We start from the raw sequence: 9,049 nt of genomic DNA on the forward strand, positions 1-9,049 counted from the left end.
ATCATGTAATATTACAATAAAGTCTAGATCTAGCCCATTTACTATAGATGTTTTTTTTTTTTTATTTATTAATCAACAAAATTTACAGATTTTTTGCTCAATTGTGTGTGACTTAGTGCCATTAAACATGGAATGTTTATCCCAGCACTGCGCAGTTCACCATATGTTTACATATCTAATATAAATAACAACTTAAAGTGTATCAATTATACAATATAAAATCTTATCATAGAACTAACTAAATTAACAAATCATTTCGAGGGTAGGTGTTGTTGGTATTCTTTTACAATGTTAGGTTGCGAACACACTGGCGTATTAATTATATTTTTAGTTTTAGATATAATTAGTTTACCTATTAGTTAGATTTTTTTGTGTATTTTCTTTAATTGTTACATTTTATTATGTATTTTATATATATGATAAAATAATATATTTTTTATTATTATAAAATATATATTTTTTTTACTTGCGTTTTAATAAGTGTTTTCAGTTATTTTTGTATTATTATTGTAAAAAGTGTTCTTTAAGTTTGCTTTTAATGTTTCTATTATTAAGTAGTTTTCGTGTTTCTAAGGGTATGTCGTTAAGTGTTTTGGTTAAAATATATTTACTCATCCTACTCCCGTAGTAGTTATTTACTTTAGGTGATCGATATTTTTCCTGTGTCTTGTATCTAGTATTATATGTATAATGTTCTTGCAACGGTTCTAATTCTGAGAAACGCTGCGATAATAGCAAGAGTTTGACTTTTTCGTGTACCGGAATAACGTTGCAGATTTTGAAAAGTTTTGAGTAATCTTCTTTGTATTTTTCTTTAAGGTGACGAGGAACAATACATTTTAAGAGTCTAATTTGTAGGTTATATATCCTATCCAGATATGTGCAAAATGTCCTGCCATAGCTGGTTAACCCATATGAGATGATCGACTCCCCTAGAGCATGGTATAGGCTTAGACGTACTTTGTAAGGTATTTTATGCCTGATTATATTTATTTTAGCTAACGAGGCTCTTAACTTGTCACATACGTTATCAACATGGGTTTTCCAGTTCATACTTTCATCTATAGTTAGACCAAGGTATTTGTGACTTTTAACTACAGATATGGGATCGCATGTACACTTGTTTTGCTGATGTAGACACGCGTGGCTGTGGGCTAGTATCTGTATAGGCTTTTCGTACTTAATATGACTGGAATGTATATGTATTATTTTTGTTTTTTTGGCGTTAATGACTAGTCCGAGATCGTGAGCCCACATTTGTATGTTTCTAAAGTCTTCGTTTAAATGATTAACGGCATCTTCAATATCCCGTTCTGCGGAGATAAGACACGTATCATCAGCGTATTGGTATAGATCACATTTGCCGACTATTTTATCGAGCTCGTTTACATAGGTCAAATAATGGAGTGGACCCATTACTGAACCCTGTGCTGTTCCAGTTGTTACTTTTGTTTTTTTGCTCAGTGATTGTTGAACTTTGACCTGGAAGAATCTGTTACTGATATAATCTGTACACCATTTAAGGGTGGGCCCTCTAAATCCGGTATTTTCGAGTTTTTGTAATAGAAATTTGTGATTTAAGGTGTCAAAAGCCTTGCTGAAGTCTATAAATACGACCAGAACATGTTTTTTTTCGTTTAGATGCCTATTTACTTCGTCGGTGAATTTTGATAGGAGTTGTGTGGTTGATTTTTTAGGCTGAAATCCGTACTGATATTGTGATATAACATTGTTTTTTTGCAAAAATGTATGGAATTGATCACATGCGAATTTTTCCATGACTTTATTGATACATGGGAGAATTGTGATGGGTCTATAATTTGAGTATTCATCGTGGCGCCCGCTTTTGTAGATTGGTCGTATTAGGCCTATTTTAAGTTCTGTCGGATAGGTATCAGTATCGAAACTGGTATTTATTAGTTTTACAATAACTTTGGTAATTTTATCTGAGATAGCTTTAAGGTCGACCGGGCGTATGCCGTCGACCCCTGGTGCCTTTTTATTGTTTAAATTATTTATTAATTTTTAAACTTGTTTATTGTTAGCTTTTTGCATCCTAAAAGTCACATTTTGATTCTTTGAATACGATTTGTATGACAATAGGTTAGTGCTACATTTCGGTATTATGTTTTGTACACCTTTGTCAAATTCGTTCGCAAAATTATTAGCTATGGAATCCGTATTTACGTGTCTAAAGCAGAATGCTTTGTCTAGCGTTTCATCTAAACTTTCACAAATTTTACCACATAATTTATTTATTATACTCCATGTAATTCTTGGATTGGACATGCTTTCTTTAATTTTCTGATGGTAATAGTTATTCCTAGTCTTATTAATGAATTTATTAGTTTTATTCCTATATTTTTTGTATTCCTGACTAAGAATTGTATTATTGACGTCTTTTTTCCACTTAATATATAGCTTATCCCTCTTTTTACACATATTTATTACGTCTTTATTAATCCACTCTTTATTATCGCGTTTACTGATGTTCTGTTTTGTTTTTATTAATTTAGATTTCTCATAGCATTCGTTAAATTTCATTTTGATAAAGGAATATATTTTGTTAGGACATTTCATTTTATCTACTGGAGACCAATTTATCTCATTTAGCATATTATTAAGTTTTTTCCTATCATAATAAATCGAGTTCAAAATTTCACCTGGTGTGTTCGCCGCCTTATCTACGCAGGTGAGCACGGTTAGGCAGTGATCGGCTAGTACCGTACCAACCGAGGCGGAGTACTGTGTGTCATGTTTTATTATACCACAAATTACTAGTGTTCTTCCTAGTGTAGAAGTAGATACAACTAAAATTAACTTACCGTCCAATATTACTTTAGCTGATCCAAACTTTTTCCGTCCTTCTGAAATACATATTCTGTTAGGTGCAGATGTGTTTTGGGATATCGTTGAGTCCAATTTAATTAAAACGGGGCGAAACAAACCCACTCTCCAAAGTTCAAAGTTGGGCTGGCTCGTTGCTGGTCCAACCGGCTCAACACAACTATCAGCTAATGTTAAGTGTAACTTTTCTCAAGAGATTAGACAATCTCTTGCCAAATTTTGGGAAATGGAAGAAATATCCTCCCACTCTAATGTTTTATCCAAAGATGAGGAATTATGTGAATCTCATTTTATACAAACTACTAAAAGATTACCAAATGGTAGATTCTCTGTAACAATTCCTTTATCTGAAAAACCTGAAGATGCTTTAGGTGATTCATATGCCATTGCTAAAAGGCGTTTTATAAATTTAGAAAGAAAATTGACCAAATTGTCTGATGTTAAAAAAGACTATGCTGATTTTATTCATGAGTATGAAAGGTTAGGTCATTCAACAGAAATTCAAAGTCCAAAATTCGGTTACTATTTACCACATCACGCTGTTATACGTGAACAGAGTGAAAGCACAAAATTAAGAGTGGTCTTCGATGCCTCCTGTAAAACCTCATCCGGCAAATCATTTAATGATATACAATTAGTTGGACCAGTAGTGCAAGATGATTTGCTTTCGATTCTTTTACGTTTTCGCCAAAATACTTATGTTGTTACAGGAGACATTGAAAAGATGTACCGCCAAATTCTTGTTGATGAGTCTCAGCGCCATCTTCAGCTTATTCTCTGGAGAGATGAGGAAAATCAGTCTTTAAAAACATTACAACTAAACACAGTGACCTATGGGACAGCTTCGGCACCCTTCTTAAGTACCCGATGCTTAGTGCAACTCGGTGAAGAGTGTTCTGATTTGGCAGTAGCAGAAGTTTTAAAGCATGACTTCTATGTTGATGATTTGAACACTGGGTCAGATTCAAAGGTACAATTAGAACATATTATAACAGGTGTTATCCAAACATTAAATAAGGCTTGCTTTCCTCTCCGAAAATTTCGTACAAATGCACCAGACATTTTTGATAATTTAAATATTACATATGAAACCAAAGATTTTTCTAAACAAGCAACCGTATTAGGTCTTAATTGGTCTCCGGACAAAGATATATTACAATTTTCTACAAGTAAAGATGTAAATACAAAAATAACTAAAAGAACAATCTTATCCAAATCTTGTAAAATCTTTGATCCTTTAGGTTTACTTTCAGCTTGCACTATAATTCCTAAAATTATTCTTCAAAAACTTTGGCAACTAAAATTAGACTGGGATGAAGTGATTCCAGTAGATATAAACAAAGCTTGGACGGATTTTGAGTTACATATTGGAAATATTGCTAATATTGAAATACCAAGACATGTTTTATGTCCATCTCCAATTTCTATAGAAGTTCATTGCTTTACAGATGCATCTCAAGTTGCATATAGCGCTTGTATTTATTTAAAATCCATAGACAAATTCGGAAATTGTTCAGTAAACTTACTCTGTGCAAAGGCTAGAGTAGCTCCTTTAAAACCAGAACTAACTATTCCTCGTGTTGTATCCTCGAATTGATGGGCGCTTTATTAGGAGCTAGATTGTACAATAAAGTCAATAATTCACTTAGAGTCAAAATTAATAAATCAGTATTTTGGACTGATTCAACAATAGTGTTAGGGTGGATACAAACTAAACCTAAAACGTTAAAATTATTTGTTTGTAATCGAATTCAAGAAATACGCGATTTAACAAAAAATGATTGCTCTTGGAGACACGTCCCTACTACTGAGAACCCTGCAGATTTATCATCTCGGGGAGTTAGCACTCAAGTACTCAGCAATAGTGAGCTTTGGTGGAAGGGTCCCAAGTTTCTATCTAAAGATGAAGTTGATTGGCCTCCAACTAAATTTGAATTAAATTTACCTGAAACAAAGGTTGCATGTAGTGTACAAATTCAACAAAGTGTAATACCATTTCAACATTATTCCAAATTGTCTAAATTACAAAGAGTAACTGCATATGTGTTTCGTTTTATAAAAAATTGTAAAGTTATTCCTTCAGCACGTCAGATTGGTAAACTTACAACTGATGAAGTACAAAATTCGTTAATAATTTTAGCAAAATTGTCCCAAAGAGAATCTTTTCCAAATGACATTCATACTTTAAAAAATACAAATTCATTAAATCGTAAGTCAAATATAGTGTCACTTAACCCTTTTTTAGATAGGGAAGGAATTCTCCGTGTTGGAGGACGTCTCATTGTCCATACAGTCAGATTCATCCAATCTTGATCAATTCCAATCATCATTTTACCAAACTTCTTTTCATGCATGAACATAACCGACTACTTCATTGTGGTCCCCAACAATTATTAAGTTCAGTGCGTGAACAATTTTGGCCCACAGGTGGCCGTGTATTAGGTAAAACTACTGTAAACAAATGTATAACTTGTACAAAATTAAAAGCAAAACCATTGCAACAAATAATGGGTAACTTACCTCAATTTAGAGTGACTCCTGCTGCTCCATTTGAGAACTGTGGTGCTGACTTTGCAGGGCCCTTTTCAATCATAAATCGCAAAGGTCGCGGTGCTAAATCATCTAAATGTTATTTATGTTTATTCGTTTGTCTTTCAACGAAGGCAATACACCTAGAGGTCGTTAGTGACTTAACAACCAATGCTTTTATACTTTGTCTCCGTCGGTTTATTTCACGCCGTGGAAAACCCAAATTGATTTGTTGCGACAATGGCAAAAATTTTGTAGGCGCAAAAGGTGAACTGAACAGAATGACCCAAGCCTGTAACCAGTCAGTTAGCGAATTTGCGCGGGAAGAAGGTATCACCTTTAAGTTCATCCCGCCTTATGCCCCGAACTTTGGTGGTATTTGGGAGGCAGGTGTATAGGCAGCAAAATTCCATTTACAAAGAATTGCTGGTAATACCAATTTAACATTTGAAGAATTATCTACGTTATTTTCCCAAATAGAGGCAATTTTAAACTCGCGTCCTTTGACCCCTTTGTCAGCTGATCCATCGGATCTAAATCCACTTACGCCAGGCCACTTCCTGATTGGACGATCGCTAACGTCGCTTCCCTCACCTGTGACGGAGAGGATTACTCTTAATCGCTACCAGCTTCTAGAACAATTGCGACAACATTTTTGGAAACGTTGGAGTACTGAATATTTATCTGAGCTGCAAAGAAGAGTCAAGTGGCAAACTCACAACAAGCAATATAAGGTCGGTGATCTCGTCGTTATCAAGGAAGACAACATGCCACCTATGAAATGGATCGTCGGTCGCATTAAGCAACTGCATCCTGGAGTTGACGGTGTCTGCAGAGTTGTGGATGTCCAAACAACAAAAGGAATTCTACGACGGGCTATAATGAAAATATGCCCATTATTAACCCAAGAAACTATTGAAAGTTAAACTTTCAATGGGGGGGAGTATGTTAATGTTAATATTAAATAGTAGTAATAGTAATAATAGTAGTTGCAAACGCGCCATACTCCGAGCCGCCAATTTAATCTGGTAGGATTATATTATTATGCGACTAATGCGGCGAAGGGGTCTGAAGTGCGAGGGAGGATGCGCCTGCACACTGTGCGGGGTGTCGGGGTCACTCGCCCAAAAGTTCTTACAGCGGACGGCCGTCCGTTGTAACCGAAGAGGAAAGTTCCAGAAGTCAAGGTATTCTCATCAACACTATTTTATACTCGTACTAACATTAATTAGATTACATATATTATATTACGTCTTTTTTAGGTTGGTACCGAGGTGAGAAAACAGCAATAAAGTTTGCAGTGCCGAGAACTTGGAGGGAACCCAGTGATCACACCGACTGTTGTTTTTTCATTGTAAACCCACTCAGAGGTAAACATTCAAAGAAAACATTTTATCCTGATCTACCATCGACATCCGCTCCAATACCACATACAGAAGAAAATCCTGTACCTGCTCCTCGTTAGTTGGGAAATCAACTACTTTCTCAAGGCAGCCATCAATCTCGGAGTTAATCTGTATCCGTACAATCTGAATTCGTTTTTGAAACTGAATCAAAAATACCACACCTCATCAACTCTGAAGATCTCAATGACTTAATAAGAGACTTAAATGTATCAAAAAGTAAACCAGAGTTAATTTGAGAGACGTTACCAAGACCAGTAATACGGAAAGCATGATGAGAGATTATATTTGGGGTTTAATAAGAGAAACTTGTACTGAACATGATAGGAAAAATAAAACTGTTCAGTTTTAAACATTGTAACACTCTTTAAAACTTCTATTGTAAAAAAAAATCTTAAATTGACGTTCGGTGTCTTTAATAAATCACCTCTATGTCAGTTTTTTATGTATTTTCATTAGTTTTTAATTTTCCCATTTTTTACTCATAAAAGCAAATTCAGAACTATTTTTTGTTCTTATTCTTATTTCTACATATAAAAGCAATAAAAATAAGTTACATTTAACCCGTGCGCAAAAATGCTGTAGACCGGTGTTATCGCCTCTTATTCATAATAAGAATCTAGAAGTACATATTTTCAGTTTAACAAATGGCTCCACGGGTACAGCTACTCCAGAGCAAATTGACGTACTTCTCAATTTCTTGGACGAGCATAGGGATCTTGCTCGTGGAAGATTGAGGGGTGCCGATGGCAATGTCCAAGCTAAGAGTCTGTGGGAAGAATTGTGCAATTCACTCAATTCTATGGGTGGTTGTACAAAAACAATCCAGCAGTGGCAAAAAGTACCTTTATTTTTAATTAATTGTCAAAAAAAATCACTGTGTACCAAATAAACAGTTACATAAAATATCTCATGCTTTTCATGCATTCAAGTATCATAGACTTTCATCTGTCAATGTATAATAATTGGAAATTTGTTTTGCAGCCTCACAACCTGCACAATCTAGAAGGAGACAATCGGCTACTGGCTCAGATGTCAGGAGGAGATTGTTTCAATTGGAAGAAGAGCGTGCAGGTCGAGAGACAGCTCTAAACACTGAGCTTGCAGGCATCAGGGTTGCCCTGGAAGAGCTGTGTGGAGCGATGAGAAAATTTTTAGAAAAATAAAAGTGTATTATAATTTGGCAAATAGTTTTATTCACTATTATTTATTTATTTATAATACAATGTTAACCTAAAATACAACAACATATGTCCCACAAAATTATTTAAAATAATTTGTCTGTAGGATCAAAAATTTTAATTTAAATTTAAATTAATATAAAATAAAAGAAGAAAATTAATATAAAATAAAATAAAAGAAGTTATGGTAATGAATGTAATAAATATTTTTTGAGCTATTTTTATATTTTATACAATATTTCACCTATTCCTCTCCAACATTTGCATTATTACAGCCCTTGTAAGTTTCGGACGAAACTTCGTTTTTCGTTGAATTAGAGTAGACCCCCAGGACTTAACAAGCGGTGGCCTGATAAGGCCACCGCATATTCCTCCAAGGTGCGTGGCTGAGCCGGCTGTGAGTTTCTCCTCCATTTCCGCATCGACGGCAGCACACTCTCGTAGAGCAGGTGAGATGCAGCGTCTGGATATCTGTAAAAAACATTCCAAAATATTTATTTCAAACTATATTACAAAACATATCATCTCGCTAATTTTTTTTTGCATTGAATAAACTACTGAACTGTTTGAATATTCTTTGACTTAATAATAATAATAAAAAATGTTTATATAGGTTACACACACATGTAGATACATAAAATAAACAAGGTACAAATTAGTTGGCAGGTATTGGGCTCGGCGAATAGCTTGCCCGGAACGACAACGCCGATTTTCAGCCCTCGCCTTATGGAGAATAAACCAAAAACGAAAAATGAAGTTATTAAGTGTTGGTAATTTTTTTTTTTTTTTTTATAAGAGAAGGGGGCAAACGAGCAGCGGGAACACCAAGGTGTTCATCGACGCCCATGGACAACTGCAATACCAGAGGAATCGCAGATGCATTGCTGGCCTTTAGTAATTTGATTAATCCATGAATATGCATATAGGGATAATACAACTATAAATAATACTATCTACTTACATTTAAAACATAATTTACTAAAATATAAAATAAAAATATAAAATATATATCTATTTACAGTTTAAAAAGCAATAAAAACTAATTCTAGGGCAAAAGGGCTATATAAAATAAATACTTAAGAACTACGA

At 34.4% G+C, this 9,049-nt stretch overlaps 1 long non-coding RNA gene across 1 annotated transcript; it reads left to right on the forward strand.

The window, feature by feature from the left end:
• Positions 1–7,448: 7,448 nt before the first annotated feature.
• Positions 7,449–7,914, forward strand: LOC123723191. The gene is made up of 3 exons (XR_006756667.1): positions 7,449–7,620; positions 7,764–7,853; positions 7,887–7,914. It is a non-coding gene; the product is annotated as an uncharacterized LOC123723191 (long non-coding RNA).
• Positions 7,915–9,049: the final 1,135 nt, after the last annotated feature.

Source organism: Papilio machaon, chromosome W, assembly GCF_912999745.1.
Source record: "Papilio machaon chromosome W, ilPapMach1.1, whole genome shotgun sequence".
NCBI lineage: Eukaryota > Metazoa > Arthropoda > Insecta > Lepidoptera > Papilionidae > Papilio > Papilio machaon.